This window comes from Mobula hypostoma, chromosome 3 (assembly GCF_963921235.1).
Source record: "Mobula hypostoma chromosome 3, sMobHyp1.1, whole genome shotgun sequence".
NCBI classification, from domain to species: domain Eukaryota; kingdom Metazoa; phylum Chordata; class Chondrichthyes; order Myliobatiformes; family Myliobatidae; genus Mobula; species Mobula hypostoma.
Window position 1 is genome coordinate 178,651,726 of NC_086099.1, and position 25,452 is coordinate 178,677,177.

Sequence of the window (25,452 nt, forward strand, 5' to 3'; positions counted from 1 at the left end):
CTCCTGGGTGAAAGAGACTTTACATTCAAGAAGGCACTGAACATTGCAATATCAACGGAAACAGCAGTGCTTCAGAGATACAACAAAAACCTCTGGAATATGCTGCGAATAAAATGTTACAACAGACATGAAGGAAAGAAATGTTACCGTTGTTGAACATTTCACATGACCCTGATGACTGTTGGTTTAAGGACAAAGAAAGCAGAAACTGTGGCAAACGGGGCCACACTGGCAGAGTATGCAAAGCTAGCGAACAATGTTACCGTTGTGGGAACATGTCACATGACCTTGAGGACTATTGGTTTAAAGACAAAGAATGCAGAAACTGTGGAAAACAGGGCCACACTGGCAGAGTATGCAAAGCTAGTCAACAGCAGAAAAAGGACAAAATACAGAGAAACAAGAAATCCCTGAAAGGAAAATACAACAAGGTACACAAAATAAAAGAAGGCAGTTCTGATGAAAACAACTCCAATGAAAGTGAATTGTCTTCTTGGCAACTTCACAGCGTGAAAGAGACAGATGATCGAAGAGTAATATGGATAACTCCACAAGTGGCAGATGAGAGACTGAAAATGGAGTTGGACACAGGTTCAGCTTTAACAGTGATCTCTGTACATGACTACAAACAACTGTTTTCTCACGTACCTCTGAAACAAGCTAAACTATTGCTAAAGACTTACACAGGACAGAATGTGCATCCCAAAGGTAAAATTAAAGTGACAGTGACCTATAAAGACTAAACACAGCAGCTGAACCTTTAGGTACTGAAAAATGGAGGACCACAGTTGCCGGGACGTGAATGGCTCAGGAAAATCCATTTGGATTGGCACACCAACAAGGCACTAGATCTGTCAACAAAGGAGTGCAGCTTGGTGGGGAAGAAGTCCGCAGCTCTCCTCTCACCCGTTGTCAACTATTACAATGATGAGGAGGAGCTAGACAGCATCGACGATGAGGACGAATGCAGTATCTGTGGCCACGACTCGGATGAAGATACAGGGGATGCAAGGGAGACAGGTATTGCCAATAAGCAGGATGATGAAGACTACCTGGAAGTAAAAGAGCAGATGTACCAGGAGAAATTGACATCTCTCAAAAGACAGCTACAGCAGTTACAGGAAGGCACTTTGCAGGAGTATCAGAAAAGGATGAAGAAACTAGATCAACAATACAAGGAAAGAATATGAAAGGCCGAGCTTTTTCTGCAACTGGAAACAGAACAAGTGGAAAGGAATTATATTAAAGAGAGGAAGGCAGCAGTAAAGGAAGGAGGAGAAGATGGCGGCGTGACGCAGCGCACGCGGCCTCTCCGGTGATGAATATCTGTTATCTGTCAAGTAGGGTGCCGTGCACAATTCTGATTTGATGGAGGCAGATGTGAGAGCACGGAGGAACATCTGGTGAAACTTCTGAAATGCCTGCTTCGCTGCCACTGCTATTGTGTGATCTGAAATCTCCAGAGGGGAAGGCCCCGAATCCACGGCTTTGCCTGTTGCTTGGCGGCCGGGGCTGGGGTAGAAGCACTCGGCAAAGATGGTGCTCGGTGGCTCAAAGTTTTCGGATGGACTTAGAGTTGGACTGTGGTTGGGTGCTTCCAGGATGCTGCATCGGCAAGTTTGTGGCGCTGGAAGCTCATAGCAGGGAGCGTTTCTTCCTTCTACCGTCTGCATGAGATGTTGGGGCTATCGGGACTTTGAGACTTTTTTTTTACCGTGCCCATGGTCTGCTCTTATCAAATTACAGTATTGCTTTGCACTGTTGTAACTATATGTTATAATTACGTGGTTTTTCTCAGTTTTAGTCTTGGTCTGTCTTGTGTTTTTGTGATATCATACCAGAGGAACATTGTATTTTTTTTAATGCATACATTTGTAAATGACAATAAACGAGGACTGAGTGTCTGTCACAATGAGGTGCTGGAAACGGACCCAAATGCGAGACACAGACACTGAAGTACAAGGAACAGGACTTGACTAGAGTAGGAACGCGACAGGATTCAGACCAGGAGCAGGGACAAGAACGCAGACTAGGACTAGGGAAAGCAGGACCAGAACTAGAAACCATGGACTAGGAGACAAGGCTTGGACTCCGAGCCCGAGACTGGACAAGGACCCAGAACCTGGGTCTTGCCTCGGGCTCAGACCCCAGAACCATGCAAGGACATGACATGGCTTCAGGACAAGAGAGGCCTGAGCTTGGAGACAGGCTGGGGTCTTTGCTCTTGAGATTTGAGGCCGGGGTCTTAGGTCTTGAGCTTGGCCGCGGGGTCCGCGGGGCCAGGGTTCTCGGAGCTTGGCCGCGGGATCCCCGGGGCCTGGGTTCCCGGAGCTTGGCCGCGGGATCCCCGGGGCCTGGGTTCCCGGAGCTTGGCCGCGGGATCCCCGGGGCCTGGGTTCCCGGAGCTTGGCCGCGGGATCCCCGGGGCCTGGGTTCCCGGAGCTTGGCCGCGGGATCCCCGGAGCTTGGCCGCGGGATCCCCGGGGCCTGGGTTCTCGGAGCTTGGCTGCGGAATCTTTGTCTTGAAATGCAGAGGCTGATAACTCAGAGACTGGAGCTGAGAGACAGACTGGGAACTGGACATTAACATAGAGCCGGGACTTATCCTTCAACAGGCCAGGACTCATCTTTAACACAACACAAACATGAGACAGGACAGAACATGGACATCGAGCCAGGACTTATCCCAAGACAAGCCAGGACTCAACTTCATCTCCACACCAAGGTGGGAAAGGTCTCTCCATCAGGTAACAGCAGAACAGCCAGACTTACCTAGAGGCAAGGACAAGACAAGATAGGTCCCCCCACAGGGAAACAGCAAAACAGCCTGACTTACCCCACAGAGGCAAGGACAAGACAAGACAGGACCCCCGCAGGGCAATGGCAAAATGGTCTGGCTTACCCCACAGAGGCAAGGACAAGACAAGACAGGACACCCACAGGGCAATGGCAAAATGGCCTGGCTTACGCCACAGAGGCAAGGACAAGAAGAGACAAACACCAAAGAACAGCAGATAGTTCCATCTCTGCTTCAGGGTAGCTCCAAGTCTCAGTTCAGCCAGCAACCTCAGCTGGCTACAGAAACAGCTGGATCCCTACCTAGCTCAGAGTGGCTGGCAGCCAGTCAGCTGGCCCGGGAAACAGCCAAATCCAGACCGCAAACACTACTCCAACGAGTGGCAACAAGGCTCCATGAAGCAGTGGTCCTCCAACCAGGCCTAGAGATCACAAATGGTTACACTAGCCTTCCATCAGCAGGTTGCTCCAAGGGGGAGCTGACAAGGCAAACCAGCAGCCCACACTCAACCCCAAGGCTACTTATATTTCAAGCCCCAAGATGGGAATCAGGTGCCTATGATTAACTCAAACAAGGGACAGCTGGAAGACCCGGAGTCCAGAGTCCACGGACTGGACCGTGAATCAGAATGCGGACTTCACGGACCGGACCATGACAGTGTCCTCATAATCTAATCTAATCTAATCTAACTTGAATATAAAAAGATTGAGTTTGAAGAAAATTAAAAAAGTGATTGGGAATGAGAAGCTAACAATGAACTCACAGGAGATTCTATGGAGGTAAAGCCAATAATGACTAGGAAACTAAGGAGGAGACCTAATGATCCTGTTCCAGTTACAGACAAAAGACAAAATCCTGCACCTGCACGGTTAAATTACTTGTTAACAGATGAACAGATAAGGGAAGATCCACAAACGCTCAATAAGCTTAAATCTCCAAAAAGACCAGCATCTCCATCTTCTCCTGAGCATCTTCCCAGAAATCCTGCTGAATCACCAGCACAAAGATATGAAGCATGAATAGAAGATGGAAAGCTATATTACGATCAGAGATGGTATCATAAAGGTCAGGCTATCTATTTGAAATCTAAGGAGAATACACAGTTTGGCTGTGTAATTAGTTCAGTTGAAAAAAATGAGATATGGGTAAGGAAGACAAGTGATAGCACAAAGATGCGTATATATCTAGGACAGCTGCACAAGGGAGTCTTCATTATACGGAGGCGATCTGCTGCCTAGATCTCTTAGCAAGTTGGAGGCGCACATCTTCTTAACTCCCTATGCTCAGAGGTCAACTTTTCATGACTTTTATATGGAAATCTGTATTAAAACAAACAAGTTTATTGACAGACTGAAGAACACACTATTTGAAGACACTTTCCAATGCCATCTCAGTTTTGATGATTGTACATATTTTTAAGAATAACATTCACCTTTTCACAGATTTCACCTTGCTTTCGTCATCTTTGCAAGTTGGAGGTAACTACTCTTTATGGCTGGAACTTGCCAATTTGTGGTTTGTTTAATTTATTCCAGACAATAGAGTGAAGACCTATTTGCTTCAGTGCCGGACAATCTAGACAAGACCGCGCCCCCCCCCCCCCCCCCAGAGACCTGAGTTATAAATGGGTCTTAGACCAAAAGTAAAAAAAAAGGCTTGTTATAATTTAATATTATTACGTTACTTTGTTATAATTTGATATTTTTAAGTTGTTAAGTAAACAAAAGGTAGGCATTTGTGAGTTAGGGGTAAACGTATTTGTTTAGCATAATGCCGCAGTTAAAAAAAACAGTTGATACACTATTAAAGTAAAAGGGGAGGAGTGTACCATATAGCCTACATTATTATAAGGGACTACTTTATGTTTTAGTAACACGTTGTTGCATTCGTTATTAGGCACGTATTGATCTGTATGTGTGTGCAAGTTCGGATTATGCCAGGAAATAACCATGAAACCTTGCTCCTGTCTCCAGCGTTTTTATTAATAGCATTGTTGTGTAACCAGGCCACATACACAACAAAAATTATCACCATTAAATAATAATTAGCTGACACGTGCAGATTCACAAGCGCAATTGCCGTATCAACTGCGCTGCCGAATCCGTGGTTGTGACAGTTCTCCCCTGTGCGGATCAACCTTGATGAGCAGGATTAATTGGAATGACAGTAAAAGCAATAAAGTAGAAACAAAAATAAAAATATATTAAGAACAATATATGTATATATGTGTATGTGTTTGTGTGTGTGTATATATATAAATCAGTATCATCTGAAACAGTTTCTGTAGAAAATTACGTTTGGGATTGAGGGCATATCTTAAAGACCTCCCTTCAGAATAACAAGCTGTTGCATTTTTCTTCCTATCATAGAAAACTCTGTAGTAAAATGTGTTTTGTACTCCAGATCTCCATTCTTTGAAATAAGTATTATTGCAACTTCTCAGGATTTCTTTATTTATGTTTGGCAGCAAAACCATCAAAATATTCAAGTAGTATGATTCAAGAAAAAAAACAAATATAATGTCATCTTAAAAATATTGGATAACATATGAAATGAAACATATAGAGTCAGAAGTACTTTTTTTCCTTGAAGGCAGTCAAAGCTCAAGGCACCTTGGTCCAAATATATGAAACAGCAATAACAATTTATTGTTCTTTTTGACATAATTTTATCATGTGGATACCCACATGCAAAGCAACATACAGACATGACCAATTTGCTCATTGAAAGGAGAATTGCTGTGAAGAAGTCAATTTTTACGAATGAAAAAAGGACAGATGTGACAGGTAGCTCTAATAGCGAGAAATTTTTTTCCTTTCATTCTGAGTATTTGATCAGCCTTTACTACATAAACCAGCATATCTATCTCTTCAAATTTTAGCAGTGTTTTGCTAAATTGTTGAGCTTATGACCTTAGCTTCCAGGAATAATAGTATCATCTTTTGAGTGATTTTTCAAACTCTTTAAGTTTATCATTAAATATTTAGAATTGACTTGGTAAATTATGACAGCAATCCCTTTCCAAATCTCAAATGGAAATGAAATAGTGACATCAAGTTTAATGGAACAAATTGCATTGTGAAACAACTAAATCATTCTTATTTAGGGATACAGCGCAGCAACCGACGTTTCCAGCTCAATGAGCCAGCAAAGCCCAATTACAACAAAGGGATCAATTAACCTACTACGGCATACATATTTGGAATGCGGAAGGAAACCTGAGCACCTGGAGAAAACCCAAGCAGTCATGGGGAGAATGTACAAACCCCTGTAACATCCCGGTTTCCTTGGCTGCGTGAGTCTAGGGAAGACAGCCTCCAGCCCCGCCAAACTCGTGAGGTTGAGGCGTGCTTGATCCCACCCAAACCTTGGTTTGTGTGGGTGCTGTATCATTTGCTACTGTGTAACAATTTAATGACATAAAATTACAGACAGTGCACTGCAAACGATTAAAGGAATTATATTTATGAATCTTCACTGAATGGTTAGTAAAGAATAGCAAAAAGAAAAGGGCCCATTCTAATTAAACAGTCTAATGTGCACAAGTTGGAGCTCATGTTGAACTTCTCCATCACTCACGCGCTAGGCCCTCGGTCCACATGAAAGCACATACCACCTTCTAAGTGTCCCTCACAATCCATCTCGAACAAATGGGTCTGCCACCAATCATATGCTACGACTAGTTCTCCCCAGCGTCTTCTCTCTTCATCTCCTCTCAAACTAAAGAAAACCTCATGCCCAACCTTATTGTCCCTTACCAAGAAAACCTCCCGCTAATCAGATGGCACACATTCCACATCATCCCTTATCTTCAACAATAACCCAAACAGGCTGAAAGCAGAACAGCAGCACTTACAGAGGGGCTAAATGAAATACCTACAGCATAACGGTAAAGATGTGAACCAGGGCATTACACCCCTCACAGACAGCAGTAGGCCTGAGAAGCTAGTACTGTAATAGTCTGACGCTAGTCACTACCCTGCTGTGCCTCTTCATAAACATATACCTACTGCAGCAAGTCTAACCTCTCAAATGAGTAAATAATGTTAAATTAAGGGACAATGACGTCATGCGGTTCAGTCTCAAATTTTGTAAATAAATGGTGTTTTAGTTCCCTCTGACAGCTCTTGTGCCCTGCACAAGCACCAGTGTGAGCACAATGCACTACTTATGACTACACGTACAAAAGTCATTAAATTATTTTGCAATAAAAAAACTAATATGAAAGTTAAGAAAATAACTGGCTCGAACTTATGGAAGACTAAAAGGCTACAAGATTATCCAGCCAAGCAAGATGAGGTTTTGCCTGCCGTGTGCAACGTGCAATGTGCAATGTGCAATGTCGTGTTTACAGACTCTATCCAAGGATGCAACTCCTTGACCTCCCTAAGTTAATATAAAATTCATGCTTAACCCTTTATAACTTACATTTTTCAAGGCAATTCAGCTGATTTGTGTATTTTCACAGTACCAAATGTGAAGGAGGTATTATATTCCATCGAGTATTTGATCATCTTCTCCTTATTACTCTCAAAACACTTTTTAAGCAGATTTTATCCAACCTCTAAATTAATAATTAATCAATGTATAAATGCTTTTGTTAAAGATCTCTTGCTTTCACTATGAGGAAAATATCTTTCTGCACCTATTTAAAACATTTACTTTTTATGCATACTTTCAAACATTCATGAGTACTGTTTTAGTATCATGATCTGTTTAATACCACGGTGTCCATCCTTTCACAATATTAAAGCTATTTCCCACATTCCCTCACATTGTGCCCAGCTGGATTTTGTGATTTGGCCCTTCATAGTTTTAATCCTTGAGTTTCTACAACCTTTGCCACTTTTCTGTAAATTACAATCAGGTGTTCGAGGGAACTTTTGACAAGAATGTACGCAATATTTTAAGTCTAGTTTACCAATAAGTCAACCAAATCAAATTATTCAGGTTGAGTCAGTACTTCAGAACCTGTGTTAATCTAAATTTCACTCGGCTATTTCTGTGGATAGTTAATAAACTCAGGGTAGGACCGTCCTTATCATTCCTCTGCTAATGGAACAGTTGCATTTATCTTAAATAAGGATCAGTCAGTTTAAGCCATTGGAGTTGTAAACCTGAGAGAAGTTCCTATTGCAGAAATCCTATGGAATGCCAGTGAATAAATAACCCATTTCAAAATGGAACCTTCCTATTTTTAATATATTTTGTTTCACATCTGAATGGTTATAACATGGAAAATTGATTTGTGAAATGTTTTGGACAAACCTAAGCATTTCATATTTATACCACCTTTTTGACTTTTGCTTCCAAATTCCATTTGTTTTCTTGAACATTGAAGAACTCTTCCCCCATCCTGTCATTTTGTTCATTTCCTGTAAATTTGTACAATTACTGCAACTTGAATTAGGTATTGGATCACTGACTTTCTTATAAATAATGGGCTAAGCTTCCTATTCATTAGACCATTGAAAATGATTGCTGGGTCCTCTGTTTCTGCAGTTAACAAATGCACATGCCAGACTATTCAATATTGATACTTAGATGTTAGCACAGCCAAGTTGCATTAGATCACCATGGAGATACAAAACCCATTTCAAAGTTGTCACATTGAACAGCTATCTGCAAGCTAAATACATAGAAGAAGACAACAAATAGGATTAAGGCAGACTGCTGCTCCACATTGTCACAAGCAGGAATCGGACATTTTTTCGTATGTTTGAGCAGGAGATTTGACGAGTTTGCACCTTGAGCAACATTAAAATGAGAGGCCCCATAACACTGAACCAGACCGAAGTATGCCATGTTAGTAGTTAGAAGGTAGAGAGGATCACCTGACTCACAAACTCCTGTGCTACATCTGCAGACTTTAAATGCCCCCCTTCTTAATTTGTAGTAAGTTCTTGTACTGATCAAGTAATAGAATTCTATCCAAATTGGAAGTATGTTATATGATGCAGATTCTCTGAATTTCAGATTCTCTGAATTTGAACCTAATGATTTCAGTTCAAATTCAGTTGCATTATATTACAAGCTTTCGACAGCCACTTCTACCAGATTTACAGTTGGGGCAGCTTCTCTCACTGCTCGTACAGGTCACTATTCAACAGAGCTGACAGAACAGGCATAGGGAGATGCTCTATCTAAGACACCCAAATTCTGGCTTAAGCCTTGGCTCCAAGTTTAGTAAATGCAAACAATATTTTTGACATCTTTACATCCAAGTTAATTTCAATAGGTTTCTACCCCACATCAACGACAGTAAATTGCATTCTCAATACATAGTAGATTGTGAAAGAAAATTAGGTGAAGTATGAGAATAAGAGGAAGAAGTATTGTTGAACTTCTGTTTTGTTAAGCATGACAATATGACAAAGAAGAATAATCTGATTCTATCTGTCACATTAACTCATTCAGTCTCACTCTATCTAAGAAATCCCCTTTCTCTATCCATCCCTCCACCAGCCTCTCTGCTGCTAGAAGCTATTTTGTTTTTATGTCAGTTCTGATAAAGATCCTGGACTAGAAACATTCATTGTTTCTCCCACTGCAGGTTTTGCCTGACCCGATGAGGTTTTCCAGCATTTTCTGTATTCTTCAGGTCATGCCCCTGGGAGAATCTGGTACACGTTCTTCCTATCATTGCAACAGCCCGGATGCTTTGCCATGGTGTGTAGGTTGGCGGGTAGGTAGCCATGATTGTGTAGGTGGTAGAATCGGGGTGGGAGTGGGGTGGGAACAAGGGTTAAGGAGAATGTGGGGAGCATAAAAACTGGAAGTAATGAAGGATTAGTGTAAGTGGGTGGTTGAAGTTTAGTGTGAACTCAATGAGCCATAGGAACTGTTTCTATGCTCTAGCTCTCAGATTTAATATTTATGACATAGACACCTAGTTAACACACACTCTTTAAGCTGTCTTAAATGTAGCAAAGTGTTCAAGATAACAAAAGCTTTTCACTGTAATCAGTACATGAGACAGTAATAAACCAATGCCAATACCTGGCAGCTTTGCAGTTATTTTTCTTAGGATCTTTAAAAATTGAAGCATATGTTTTGCTTGCTTTGTACATTCAGTAACCACTTTATCCATTACAGGAAGTACCCAATAAAGTGGCCACTGAGTGTATTTCTGCTTGTTCATGATCTTTTGCTGTTGTAGCCCATCCACTTCAAAGTTTGACGTGTTGTGCATTCAGAGAATCATCTCTGTACACCACTGTGGTAATTCATGGTTATTTGAGTTACTGCCTCCTTCCTGTCAGCTTGAACTATTCTCCTCTGACCTCTCTCATTAAAAAGGCATTTTGTCCACAGAATGGTTGCCCTCTTGATGTTTATTTTGTTTCTCGCACTATACTCTGTAAACTCCAGAGAATAAAGTATGCAAAATTTTAAAAAATACTTTTAGTAAGACAAATTGTCTTAAGTCTATTAGTTGTTATTTTCAACTGAATATTATGTGCATCATGTTTGCTCCAGATGTGCATATTGAATATTTTGTTCTGCCGATTATACCTTTATCACCTATAGCTCAGAAGGGTAGGGAAAGGAAGAGGAGGGCAGTTGTAATAGGAACTCGATAGTCAGGGGGTCAGATAGGCAATTCTGTGGACGCAGTCCAGAGACCCGGATGGTAGTTTGCCTCCCTGGTGCCAGGGTCCGGGATATTTCTGATCGTGTCCAAGATATCCTGAAGTGGGAGGGTGAGGAGACAGAGGTCGTGGTACATATAGGTACCAATGACATAGGTAGGAAAAGGGAAGAGGTCCTGAAAGGAGAATATAGGGAGTTAGGAAGGGAGTTGAGAAAAAGGACCGCAAAGGTAGTAATCTCGGGATTACTGCCTGTGCCACGCGACAGTGAGAGTAGGAATGCAATGAGGTGGAGGATAAATGCGTGGCTGAGGGATTGAAGCAGGGGGCAGGGATTCAAGTTTTTGGTGCAGGTCTGACCTGTACAAAAAGGACAGGCTCCACTTGAATCCTAGGGGGACCAATATCCTGACGGGGAGATTTGCGAGGGCTACTGAGGTGACTTTAAACTAGAATGGTTGTGGGGTGGGAATCAAATTAAAGAGACTAGGAGAGAGGACGTTAGTTCACAACAGGAGGATGGGAACCAGTGCAGAGAGACAGAGGGGTGTAAAATGAGGATAGAAGCAAAAAGTAGTAAGGTGAAAAGTAAAAGTGGCAGGCCGGCAAATCCAGGGCAAAAATCAAAAAGGGCCACTTTTCAGCATAATTGCATAAGGGCTAAAAGTGTTGTAAAAGCAAGCCTGAAGGCTTTGTGTGTCAATGCAAGGAGCAGTCGTAACAAGGTGGATGAATTAAAAGTGAAGATTATTATTAATGAACATGATATAGTTGGGATCACAGAGACATGGCTCCAGGGTGACCAAGGATGGGAGCTCAACATTCAGGGATATTTGATATTCAGGAGGGACAGACATGAAAGAAAAGGAGGTGGGGTAGCATTGCTGGTTAGAGAGGAGATTAACGTAATAGAAAGAAAGGACATTAGCCGGGAGGATGTGGAATCGATATGGGTAGAGTTGCATACCACTAAGGGGCAGAAAACACTGGTGGGAGTTGTGTACAGACCACCTAACAGTAGTAGTAAGGTTGGGGATGGGATTCAACAGGAAATAAGAAATGTGCGCAATAAAGGAACAACAGTTATAATGGGTGACTTCAATCTACATATAGATTGGGTGAACCAAAGGTGCTGAGGAAGAGGATTTCTTGGAATGTATGCGGGATGGTTTTTTGAACCAACATGTCGAGGAACCAAGTCGAGAGCAGGCTATTCTAGACTGGGTATTGAGCAATGAGGAAGGGTTAATTAGCAATCTTGTCGTGAGAGGCCCCTTGGGTAAGAGTGACCATAATATGGTGGAATTCTTCATTAAGATGGAGAGTGACATAGTTAATTCAGAAACAAAGGTTCTGAACTTAAAGAAGGGTAACTTTGAAGGTATGAGACGTGAATTAGCTAAGATAGACTGGCAAATGACACTTAAAGGGTTGACGGTGGATAGGCAATGGCAAGCATTTAAAGATCGCATGGATGAACTACAACAATTGTTCATCCCAGTTTGGCAAAAGAATAAATCAAGGAAGGTAGTGCACCCGTGGCTGATAAGGGAAATTAGGAATAGTATCAATTCCAAAGAAGAAGCATACAAATTAGCCAGAAGAACTGGCTCACCTGAGGACTGGGAGAAATTCAGAATCCAGCAGAGGAGGACAAAGGGCTTAATTAGGAAGGGGAAAAATGATTTTGAAGAAATCTGGCAGGGAACATAAAAACTGACTGTAAAAGCTTATATATATAAGTGAAAAGAAAAAGATTGGTTAAGACAAATGTAGGTCCCCTACAGACAGAGACATATGAATTGATTATGGGGAGCAAGGACATGGCAGACCAGTTGAATAACTACTTTGGTTCTGTCTTCACTAAGGAGGACATAAATAATCTTCCGGAAATAGTAGGGGACAGAGGGTCCAGTGAGATGGAGCAACTGAGGGAAATACATGTTAGTAAGGAAGTGGTGTTAGGTAAATTGAAGGGATTAAAGGCAAATAAATCCCCAGGGCCAGATGGTCTGCATCCCAGATTGCTTAAGGAAGTAGCCCAAGAAATAGTGGATGCATTAGTGATAATTTTTCAAAACTCTTCAGATTCTGAACTAGTTCCTGAGGATTGGAGGGTGGCTAATGTAACCCCACTTTTTAAAAAAAGGAGGGAGAGAGAAGCTGGGGAATTATAGACTGGTTAGCCTAACATCGGTGGTGGGGAAACTGCTGGAGTCAGTTATCAAAGATGTGATAACAGCACATTTGGAAAGCAGTGAAATCGTTGGACAAAGTCAGCATGGATTTGTGAAAGGAAAATCATGTCTGACGAATCTCATAGAATTTTTTGAGGATGTAACTAGTAGAGTGGATAGGGGAGAACCAGTGGATGTGGTATATTTGGATTTTCAAAAGGCTTTTGACAAGGTCCCACACAGAAGATTAGTGTGCAAACTTAAAGCACACAGTATTGGGGGTAAGGTATTGATGTGGATAGAGAATTGGTTGGCAGACAGGAAGCAAAGAGTGGGAATAAAAGGGACCTTTTCAGAATGGCAGGCAGTGACTAGTGGGGTACCGCAAGGCTCAGTGCTGGGACCCCAGTTGTTTACAATATATATTAATGACTTGGATGAGGGAATTAAATGCAGCATCTCCAAGTTTGCGGATGGCACGAAGCTGGGCGGCAGTGTTAGCTGTGAGGAGGATGCTAAGAGGATACAGGGTGACTTGGATAGGTTAGGTGAGTGGGCAAATTCATGGCAGATGCAATTTAATGTGGATAAATGTGAGGTTATCCACTTTGGTGGCAAAAACAGGAAAACAGATTATTATCTGAATGGTGGCCGATTAAGAAAAGGGGAGGTGCAACGAGACCTGGGTGTCATTATACACCAGTCATTGAAAGTGGGCATGCAGGTACAGCAGGCAGTGAAAAAGGCGAATGGTATGCTGGCATTTATAGCAAGAGGATTCGAGGACAGGAGCAGGGAGGTACTACTGCAGTTGTACAAAGCCTTGGTGAGACCACACCTGGAGTATTGTGTGCAGTTTTGGTCCCCTAATCTGAGGAAAAACATCTTTGCCATAGAGGGAGTACAAAGAGGGTTCACCAGATTGATTCCTGGGATGGCAGGATTTTCATATGATGAAAGACTGGATCGACTAGGCTTATACTCTCTGGAATTTAGAAGATTGAGAGGGGATCTTATTGAAACATATAAAATCCTAAAGGGATTGAACAGGCTAGATGCAGGAAGATTGTTCCCGATGTTGGGGAAGTCCAGAACGAGGGGTCACGGTTTGAGGATAAAGGGGAAGCCTTTTAGGACCGAGATGAGGAAAAACTTCTTCACACAGAGAGTGGTGAATCTTTGGAACTCTCTGCCACAGGAAACAGTTGAGGCCAGTTCATTGGCTATATTTAAGAGGGAGTTAGATATGGCCCTTGTGGCTAAGGGGATCAGGGGGTATGGAGGGAAGGCAGGTACAGGGTTCTGAGTTGGATGATCAGCCATGATTATACTGAATGGCGGTGCAGGCTCAAAGGGCCGAATGGCCTTCTCCTGCACCTATTTTCTATGTTTCTATGTTTCTATGACTTGGTTGTTGGTGCAACAATGCACATAAAGGCCTTAACAACAAAGTGAGGCAACCTGGCTGGTTATCCTCCTCAGAAATATCCATTTCTTTCTATGGTACCAGTGTGACATTTTGCTTTCTTTCTCCCATATCAGGGCAAGGGACTGTACTTTGCAAAGTGCCTTATAGAACTTTATTTTAGATTACAAAATTAAGGTAAACAAAGAATACTGCAGAAATATTACAGTCATACCAAGAAAATGTTTTGCTTCTGTTACTTATGATAACTGCCAAATTAACCAAGGGTATTCTATTTGGCTGTGGGTAGTGTTAACACCAGTGTTTCTCTGCTCATTCAGTGATGCTATGACTCTTTCTCATGAGAAACAGTTTAAATTATGACAATTCTGAGTAAAATAAGGAGGTAACAATTATTTATCACTAACTTATTATTCAGGCCATGTTAATACAATGATAAAGGGTTGATATGCACAAATGTTACTTTCAAAAATTGAGACCAAGTGGAATGAAATAAACAGGCACATCTTAATACCATAAGCAATGTTATCCACGTGCTATGTTCTGCAATTCTTCAAGAACTCCTTGGCACTCAATGTTTCTATGGGAACAAAAGCTTACATTGACTATGTTCAAATTTGCTGTAAGCTTTAAAGTCCATGAATCAGATTTTCAGCAACATTATGTCCTGGAAGACAAAACATGATACGTAAATTCCAAAGTAATTATAAATCCCACTTGGCCCACTTTCACTTGACTGCATTTTCTCAGCTGCTCATTAAGGTTTTTTTTTAACTTTCACTTTCTTGATATAAGCAATAATGTACATAATGAGGAGCAGGTGTAGTGTTTGCTTAATTTTTTTCAGATTTTAAAAAGAGGCAAGAAATTTCAGGTATCTACTATTTTTATTTTAGATTTCCTATACTTGCTGATTTTTTAAATCTGTATTTAAGTAATTAAGGAGATTACAACTACAGGTCAGAGTTTCTGCAGCCATGCAAAACTGACCATGAATAGTAAATGAAGCTGTCAGGTTTTGAGGGTAAACATGCAAAAGGGCATGCTAAGGTGCATTAATATAGGCTCTCATCTAAAGGTTAATAATGATGTCTTTTTAACACCACAGATATGATTACAATGATTATGTATTACTGACAAACTTGACAATTATTTCACCTTGTAATTATAATGAGAATTATACGAGATTATTTATTTTGACACTCATACCAATTTGTGTACTTGTCAATGATACTGTATGTGATTAATGTGCAGTTAATGATTTTGGTTATACACCGTTTCCTTAATGGGTAATGCTGTGAAGCGCAATCAATTGTGCAACATTGCATTAGGTGAGGCTCCAGGTTAGCAATGCTAAATAAAACAGCTCCATTCACAAAAATAAACATAGTCCAATATTTTTTTGACTATTGCCACAGAGCCACCATCAAATAAAGTGCAGACAAAACGTTAGTACAACAGTAGGCCATTCATCTCCTTGAGTTCATTCTGTGGTTTAATTACATTGTGGTGACTTAATCTGCCCTCCCTTAATATCCTTTATAAAGAAATTAATAAATTTTTGAAAGTGTCCAAATATCCAATGCCTGCAGGAGAGGATTCCAAATGTGACATTCTATCGCTCAATAACATCTATAAAGCTGCTGGATTATAGAGAAGCAGAGAAAGGTGAACATTGTCATTTGACAACGTTCTGCTACCAGAGGCGTGTAGATCATATGGAAGCTAATTGATCAATACATGATTATCACAAACTAGTTATATGGATTGGTAGTTAGCTTTTTGCCTACTAAATGTAAACCTATACCACATCATTTTTTGTCTATCTTCTTCTAATCATAATAAATTAAATATTAAATGGGGCAAAATTAATGGTTAAGAAATTAATCATATTATCCTTTCAAAATAATTCAAGAAATCTAAATTAAAGAACCAAGATTCACCATTAAGAACTCTAGGCATTCTATGCACACTTTGAAAGGGAGAACACAACTACAGCTGTGAAGATCCCTGCTGCATCTGATGACCCTGTGATCTCCGTCTCAGAGGCCATTGTTAGGCGATGTGAACCCTCGCAAGGAGAAAGATCCCAATGGGGTACTGGTAAGGCTCTGAAAACCTGTGCCAACCAACTAGCGGGAGTATTCAAGGCCATTTTTAATCTCTCACTGCTATGGATGGACATTCCTACTTGTTTCAAAAAAACAGCAATTATACCAGTGCCTAAGAAAAATAATGTGGGCTGCCTTGATGATTATCGCCTGGTAGCACTCACATTGACAGAGATGAAATACTTTGAGCGGTTGGTCATGAATAGACTGAACTCTTGCCTCAGCAAGGACCTAGACCCATTGCAATTTGTCTATCACCAGAATAGGTCAACAGCAGACGCAATCTCAATGGCTCTCCAAACAGCTTTAGACCACCTGGACAACACAGACACCTATGTCAGGGTGCTGTTCACCAACTATAGCTCAGCATTTAATATCATCATTCCCACAATTCTGATTGAGAAGTTGCAGAACCTGGGCCTCTGTACCTCCCTCTGCAATTGGATCCTCAACTTCCTAGCCGGAAGACCACAATCTATGTGGATATGGGATAACATTTCCTCCTTGCTGACGATCAACTCTGGTCCACCTCAGGGGTGTGTGCTTAGCCCACTTCTCTACTCTCTATATACACATGACTGTGTGGCTAGGCATAGCTCAAATACCATCTACAAATTTGCTGATGATACAACCTTTGTTTGTAGAATCACAGGTGGTAACGAGAGGGCGTACAGGAGTGAGATATGCCAACTAGTGGAGTGGTGTCGCAGCAACAACCTGGCACTCAACGTCAGTAAGATGAAAAAGCTGATTGTGGACTTCAGGAAGGGTAAGACGAAGGAACGCATACCAATCCTCATAGAGGGATCAGAAGTGGAGAGAGTGAGCAGCTTCAAGTTCCTGGGTGTCAAGATCTCTGAGGATCTAACCTGGTCCCAACATATTGATGTAGTCATAAAGAAGGCAAGACAGCGGCTATACTTTATTAGGAGTTTGAAGAGATTTGGCATGTCAACAAATACACTCAAAAACTTCTATGGTTGTACCGTGGAGAGCATTCTGACAGGCTGCATCACTGTCTGGTATGGAGGGGCTACTGCACAGGACCGAAAGAAGCTGCAGAAGCCTGTAAATCTAGTCAGCTCCATCTTGGTTACTAGCCTACAAAATACCCAGGACAGCTTCAGGAAATGGTGTCTCAGAAAGGTAGCATCCATTATTATGGGCCTCCAGCACCCAGGGCATGTCCTTTTCTCACTGTTACCATCAGATAGGAGGTACAGAAGCCTGAAGGTACACACTAAGCAATTCAGGAACAGTTTCTTCCCCTCTGGCATCTAATTCCTAAATGGACATTAAATATTTGGACATTACCTCACTTTTTTTTAATATACAGTATTTCTGTTTTGCACGTTTTTTTAAATCTATTCAATATATGTAATTGATTTACTTGTTTATTTATTATTATTATTATTTTTTTTTCCTCTGCTGGATTATGTATTGAATTGAACTGCTGCTGTTAAGTTAACAAATTTCACATCACATGCCAGTGATAATAAACCTGATTCTGACTCTGATTCTGGTTTTTAAAAATTCAGATTGTCAAAATTCTTTAAGTGCTAATAATAGTACTATAAATATTATTGCTACAACTATCTATACCAGATTTTACACAAACAATATACTGTATAACTGGCTGCAATATAAGGAGTTACAGGTATGGTAATTATTTTGAACTGTAAGTCTCTTACTGGATATGCATCAGTTAATTGCTCCAGATTGAACAAATGGGATGGAAAGAGTGCACAGGCTATTCCACTAAGCAACCCAGCTAATAAAACAAGTGAGCACATTAGGATTTGAAAGTACTTTAGTTAGGTCACTTGAAGTAACAAATTTAATTTTTTATGAATACCCCAAGTACAGAAATTTAATCAAAAATTCTGTACTGTCCTTGTGTGGCAATAGCATAGGATTAGAACTTAGTGGCAATGTTCAATTTATCTTCATGTGCAGAGAATATTTGTAATATTCTAATCAAAGCACTTCAATGTCATCATAGCTAGTATTTTTAACATGCAGATTAGAAATTTTTAATACTATTCAGACAAAAGGAAGATATATTTATACAGTATATATCAGCTTCTCTTCCCCACAATATTCCCTGGTGCAGCAAGCATATCCGCAGGTCATTTAGTTCCAAATCTATGCTGATATAAAATAGCAAATCAACTGCTCTCCTTTGGGACTATTTTCTTGAAACAACCTTAAACTAGATTAAAAGCAATCATTGTATTGAGAATCTATGACCTAATTAAAAAAAAGCATGAAGCTAATTTCCTGGACTAGCCAGTCCCATTTTGCTTCACCTAAGCCTTGGCTAGGGATCCACTTCTGACTGATAAGCAGTGGTCTACAATGAAATCTGGAGCTTTGGCAGAAGAAGGAAGATTGAAGAATGATGCATATATTAGACCTGGGCAAAGCAACAGAGGAATTCTTAACATATTGTATCATCACATCCTGCCCTGCTGCAAGGTAACACATTATCATTACACCCGGTGAGATCAGTTGTGTTACAAGATTCAGGCAGGAGGTGGCAGTGGAGCAGATGGTTCATCATTTCTGGTTTCATTCCAAGACCACAGATCACTCAGTTGCTGTCAATGTAACCACATTGCCTCATCATTACTTAGAAATCAACAGTACATGTATTAAGATCAATGGGTTGCCTCTGACTTTGAATGGCATTGGTATTCACACTTGAAAAAGCAATAAGGTCAATGCTGAGGGCAAATTTTTAAACAGCTTACTTTTATGAGAAAAATTCTGATTTAAGATTTGATGCACTCTCTAGAACAATATCCCCTTTAACGTTTAAATCTTCTGCTAAATTGTCATTTACAATATGTGGTGCAGTGAGTAGATGAATTTGTGTTTCTTACTCTCTGTTATTGATGGAAATGTGATGTGCTCCAAAGGAAGAATAGTATACAATTTGAAGGAAATTTACAGATGCTGGTGTTTCCATGAACAAGGTTCCGTTGTCTTCCTTGGTATCAGATCCATAGACATGTTGGACTTGTTTACGCAGCATGGAAACAAGTCCAACATGTCTATGCTGACCAAAGTGCCATTTGTGTATATTTGGCCCAAGATCCCTCAAAGAGCAAAGAGCTGATTGTGGACTTCAGAAAAGGAAAGACGAGGGAACACAAACCAATTGTCATAGAGCGAACAGATGTGGAAAGAGTCAGCAATTTCAAGTTACTTCTGAGAACCTAATGTGGTCCCAATATATCAATGCAGCTATAAAGAAAGTAGAAGCTTGAGGAGATTTGGTATGTCACTTAAAGCACTCAGAAACTTCTGCAGAGGTACCGTGGAGAGCATTCTGACTGGCTGCATCACCATCTGTTATGGTGGGTGGAGGGGGGGGGGGAAGGCTACTGCACAAGATTGAAAGTAAGCTGCAGAAAGTTGTAAAATTAATCAGCACTATCATGGGTACTATCCTCCAGAGTATCCAAGACATCTTCAAGGAGCAGTGCCTCAGAAAGGGGGCATCTATCATTAAGGACCCTCACCACCCAGGACATGTCCTCTTCTCAGTGTTACCATCGGGAAGGAGGTACAGAAGCCTCAAGGTACAAACTCAGTGATTCAAGAGTAGCTTCTTCCCCTCTGCCATCCAATTCCTAAATGGGCATTGAACCTATGAATACCATCACACTACTTTTTCAAAATTTCTGTTTTTGCACTACTTTTTAAATCTAACTGTTTAGTATACCGTTTGTACATTTATATATACTTATTGCAATTCAGTCTTTTTTCTGTATTATCATATATTGCATTGCCCTGTTGGTGCAAAGTTAACAAATTTCAGGACATATGCCAGTGATATTAAACCTGATTCTGATTCTGAAACTTTCCTCCCTGGCTAAATGTCCCCGTGGACCCAAAATGTGAGCAATTACTTTCTTCCCACAGATGCTGCTCAATCCAATGAGTTTCTCCAGCAGATTGTCTCCAGCATCTACAGTGCCTTGTGTCTCCATGATTTACAGTACATTGGTAGTTAGGTTTTGTTCCGAATACTAACATTGCATATGACGAGGAGGTAGTAAAATTCCACCTCGTCAGTGATGGTTATTAGATATAGATTATGGAACTGTGACTTCACAGACATGGCTTGCTTTGGAGTCCAAGATCAACAAACATCCCCACTTCCATCAACTCTAACCTTCGTGCAGATCTTTAACTCCACACCAGCACCAATATTGACTTTTAACTTCCCATCCCTGCATTGCCATAGTCGCCAGCTCCCACAAGCTGTGTCACTCCTTTTGCTGCTCCAGTAGGCTTCTCATGGGATCCAGTTGGGCAATGGAATCTACTGTAAGTTTCCCACCTTTCAGACTGAGTAATCTCCTTGTGCATCTGTGTCAAGTTGCTAACATGGTTAGAGCATTGACTGATTGGTAGGAGGCTGCGAGTGGGAATAAAAGGACCCTTGTATGGTTTGCTGCAAGTGACTAGAGGTGTTCTGCAGGGGTCAGTGTTAGGACCTCTTCTTTTTATGCTGTATCAATAACTTAGATGATGGAATAGATGGCGTTGTTGCCAAGTTTGCTGATGATATGAAGATTGGTGGAGGGGCAGGTAATGTTGAGGAAACAGGTCAGCTGCAGAAGGACTTAGACAGATTAGGAGAATGGGCAAGGAAGTGGCAAATGAAATACAATGTTGGAAAATACACGGTCATTCACTTTGGTAGTAGAAATAAATGTGCAGACTATTTTCAAAATGGGGAGAAAACCTAAAAATCTGAGATGCAAAGGGACTTGGGAGTCCTTGTGCAGAACATTCTAAAGGTTATCTTGCAGGTTGAGTTGGTGGTGAGGAAGGCAAATGCAATGTTATCATTCATTTCAAGAGGACTTGAATATAAGAGCAGGGAGGGATGTGATGTTGAGGCTTTATAAGGTATTGGTGAGGCCTCACCTTGAGTATTGTAAACAGTTTTGGGCTCCTCATCTAAGAAAAATATGCTGGCATTGGAGAAGGTTCAGAGGTGGTTCACAAGAATGATTCCGGGAATAAAAGGCATGTCATACGAGGAACGTTTGATGGCTCTGGCATTCTTCCTGCTGGAATCTAGAAGAATGATGGGGGGACCTCAATGAAGCCGTTCAAATGTTGAACGGCCTAGACAGAGTAGATGTGGAAAGGATGATTCCCATGGTGGGGGGGGCGGTGGTGGTCTAGGACAAGAGGACACAGCCTGAGGATAGAGTGGCGTCCATTTAAAACAGAGATGTGGGGAAATTTCTTTAGCTAGAGGTAGTGAATTTGTGGAAGTTGTTACCACAGGCAGCTGTAGAGGCAAGGTCATTGGATGATTGAATGGCGGAGCAGACTCGATGGGCCAAGTGGCCTAACTTTGCTCTTATGTCTTATGGTCTTATGGTCTAAGTTACAGACACTGCAATTTCGTTCAAATGGAGAGGAAACATTTGGTCCCTGTTAAATGTTTTCCCTCTCACCATAAACCTTGGCCCTTTCGTTTAACACTTCCCTACCCTGGAAAAAGACTCTGACCATTCATCCCATCTTTGTCACTCATGATTTTAGATGTTTCTATGGGCTCACATTTCAGCCTCCTACGTTCCAGTAAAAACAAACCTGCCTATCCAGTTTCTCCTTGTAACTCAAGCTGTCCTCTCCTGGAGGCATTCCTGTGGATCTTTTCTGCACCTTTTCCAACTTAATGACATCCTTATAATAACTTCATAATGCAGGAAGCCACAGGCAGGTAAGTTAGAATGGGAGAGGGATGCTGATTTATGGTGGTAGGCTAATAAAGTATAAGTGAAAAGATATTTATGCCAGCCTTCACTCGGAATCAACAAATTTACCATGCAGAATATTACACACTAAACTGATAAGTGCCCTGAAATAACTAAAATGCTAAGCCCAATGTTTTAAATTGTTCCATCTCTGAAGGCAAGGTGCTGATGGAAGTGGTGTGATGGCTGTGTCCCACCAGCTCTAAGGTAAGAGCACAAACACGAAAAAATCTGCAGATGCTGGAAATTCAAGCAACTCACACAAAATGCTGGTGGATCGCAGCAGGCCAGGCAGCATCTATAGGAAGAAGTACAGTCGATGTTTCGGGCTGAGACCCTTCGTCAGGACTAACTGAAAGAAGAGATAGTAAGAGATTTGAAAGTGGGAGGGGGAGGGGAAGATCTGAAATGATAGGAGAAGACAGGAGGAGGAGGGATGGAGCTAAGATCTGGAAAGATGATTGGCAAAAGGGATACAAGGCTGCAGAAGGGAGAGGATCATGGGACGGGAGGCCTCGAGAGAAAGAAAGGGGAGGGGAATGCCAGCGGAAGATGGAGAGCAGGCAAGGAGTTATTGTGAGAGGGACAGAATGAGAAAAAAAGGAAAAAATAAAAAATAATAAATAAATAAGGGATGGGGTAAGAATGGGAGGAGGGGCATTAATGGAAGTTAGAGAAGTCGATGTTCATGCCATCAGGTTGGAGGCTACCCAGACGGAATATAAGGTGTTGTTCTTCCAACCTGAGGCTGGCTTCATCTCAACAGTAGAGGAGTCCATGGATAGATATATCAGAATGGGAATGGGATGTGGAATTAAAATGTGTGGCTACTGGGAGATCCTGCTTTCTCTGGCGGACAGAGCGTAGGTGTTCAGCGAAATGGTCTCCCAGTCTGCGTTGGGTCTCGCCAGTATATAGAAGGCTGCCGCGGGAGCGTCAAACGCAGTATATCACCCCAGCCCACTCACAGGTGAAGTGTCACCTCACCTGGAAGGACTTTCTGGGGCCCTGAATGGTGGTGAGAGAGGAAGTGTAAGGGCATGTGTAGCACTTGTTCCGCTTACAAGGTTGGAGGAATAACACCTTATATTCCATCTGGGTAGCCTCCAACCTGATGGCATGAACATTGACTTCTCTAACTTCTGTTAATGCCCCTCCTCCCATTCTTACCCCATCCCTTATTTATTTATTATTTATTATTTTTTTATTTTTTTCTCTCTCATTTTTCTCTCTCTGTCCCTCTCACAATAACTCCTTGCCTTCTCTCCATCTTCCTCTGGCGTTCCCCTCCCCCTTTCTTTCTCCCTAGGCCTCCCTTCCCATGATCCTCTCCCTTCTCCAGCCTTGTATCCTTTTGCCAATCATCTTTCCAGCTCTTAGCTCCATAACTGGGCTGAGAAGTGACAGATGGAGTTCAACACAGATAAGTGTGATGTGGTTCATTTTGGTAGGTCAAGTATGATGGCAGAATATAGTATTAATGGAAGAGTCTTGGCAGTGTGAAGGATCAGAGGGATCTTGGGGTCTGAGTCTATAGGATGCTCAAAGCAGCTTATTTCGTATGTCGTGGAACTGGATAAGTGTCTATCATGTTGTGTGATTGGTGTAAACTTCTGGAATCTACCGGTGTGTCGACCCTTGCCTGGGTGGAAGTTTTCCCTGGAAGAGGGTCCACTTTGTGATAAGCAACTGTTGGTGATAATCCATATATGGATTCGGTTTGAGTATCCTGTGGCCACCACTTTGGGATGTCCCGTAGCTGAATTCGGGTGTGGTACCACTTGTGTTGAAAGGATATTCATTGAAGATCACTGTCGGTGATACTTCGTGTGTGGAGTGGAACAACTTCAGAGATAAAACCTACTGCTATTGTTATTTTGTATTGCTGTCCTGGAATCTGTGGAATATCGACATAATTACCTTCTCACAAGATTCACCTTTGGATTACAAATAGCTCGCATTAATTAACCTGAGGATTGAACTGAACTTTCTTACATACCATCGTAAGACTGTAATTCTTGCCACCTGAGCTTGAATAAGTTTGGGAACTTTATCTATATAAAACTGCTAACTTTTGAACACCTGGTTAAGTTACTATATTTAGCAGTTACTAATAAAGATAGTAGATTTTAACATCAAAAACAGGCTCCAGGTGTGTTCTATTGCTGCTGATACCTTTACAGAGTTGCGTGCATGTAACCGGTACTTTCTCCAGGGTTGCGTGTACGTAACATTAAAAAGAGTGCAGAGGAGATTTACAAGGATGTTGCCTCGATTAGGGAGCATGCCTTATGAAAACAGGTTGAGTGAACTCGGCCTTTTCTCCTTGGATCGACAGAGGATGAGAGGTGACCTGACAGAGGTGTATAAGATGATAGAAACATAGAAACATAGAAAATAGGTGCAGGAGTAGGCCATTCAGCCCTTCGAGCCTGCACCGCCATTTATTATGATCATGGCTGATCATCCAACTCAGAACCCTGCACCAGCCTTCCCTCCATACCCCCTGATCCCCGTAGCCACAAGGGCCATATCTAACTCCCTCTTAAATATAGCCAATGAACTGGCCTCAACTGTTTCCTGTGGCAGAGAATTCCACAGATTCACCACTCACTTTGTGAAGAAGTTTTTCCTAATCTCAGTCCTAAAAGGCTTGCCCCTTATCCTCAAACTGTGACCCCTCGTTCTGGATTTCCCCAACATCGGGAACAATCTTCCTGCATCTAGCCTGTCCAATCCCTTTAGGATTTTATACGTTTCAATCAGATCCCCCCTCAATCTTCTAAATTCCAATGAGTACAAGCCTAGTTCATCCAGTCTTTCTTCATATGAAAGTCCTGCCATCCCAGGAATCAATCTGGTGAACCTTCTTTGTACTCCCTCTATGGCAAAGATGTCTTTCCTCAGATTAGGGGACCAAAACTGCACACAATACTCCAGGTGTGGTCTCACTAAGGCCTTGTACAACTGCAGTAGCACCTCCCTGCTCCTGTACTCGAATCCTCTCGCTATAAATGCCAGCATACCATTCGCCTTTTTCACCGCCTGCTGTACCGGCATGCCCACTTTCAATGACTGGTGTATAATGACACCCAGGTCTCGTTGCACCTCCCCTTTTCCTAATCGGCCACCATTCAGATAATAATCTGTTTTCCTGTTTTTGCCACCTGTGTGGATAACTTCACATTTATCCACATTAAATTGCATCTGCCATGAATTTGCCCACTCACCCAACCTATCCAAGTCACCCTACATCCTCTTAGCATCCTCCTCACAGCTAACACTGCCGCGCAGCTTCGTGTCATCCGCAAACTTGGAAATGTTGCATTTAATTCCCTCATCCAAGTCATTAATATATATTGTAAACAACTGGGGTCCCAGCACTGAGCCTTGCGGTACCCCACTAGTCACTTCCTGCCATTCTGAAAAGATCCTGTTTATTCCCACTCTTTGCTTCCTGTCTGCTAACCAATTCTCTATCCACACCAATACCTTACCCCCAGTACTGTGTGCTTTAAGTTTGCACACTAATCTTCTGTGTGGGACCTTGTCAAAAGCCT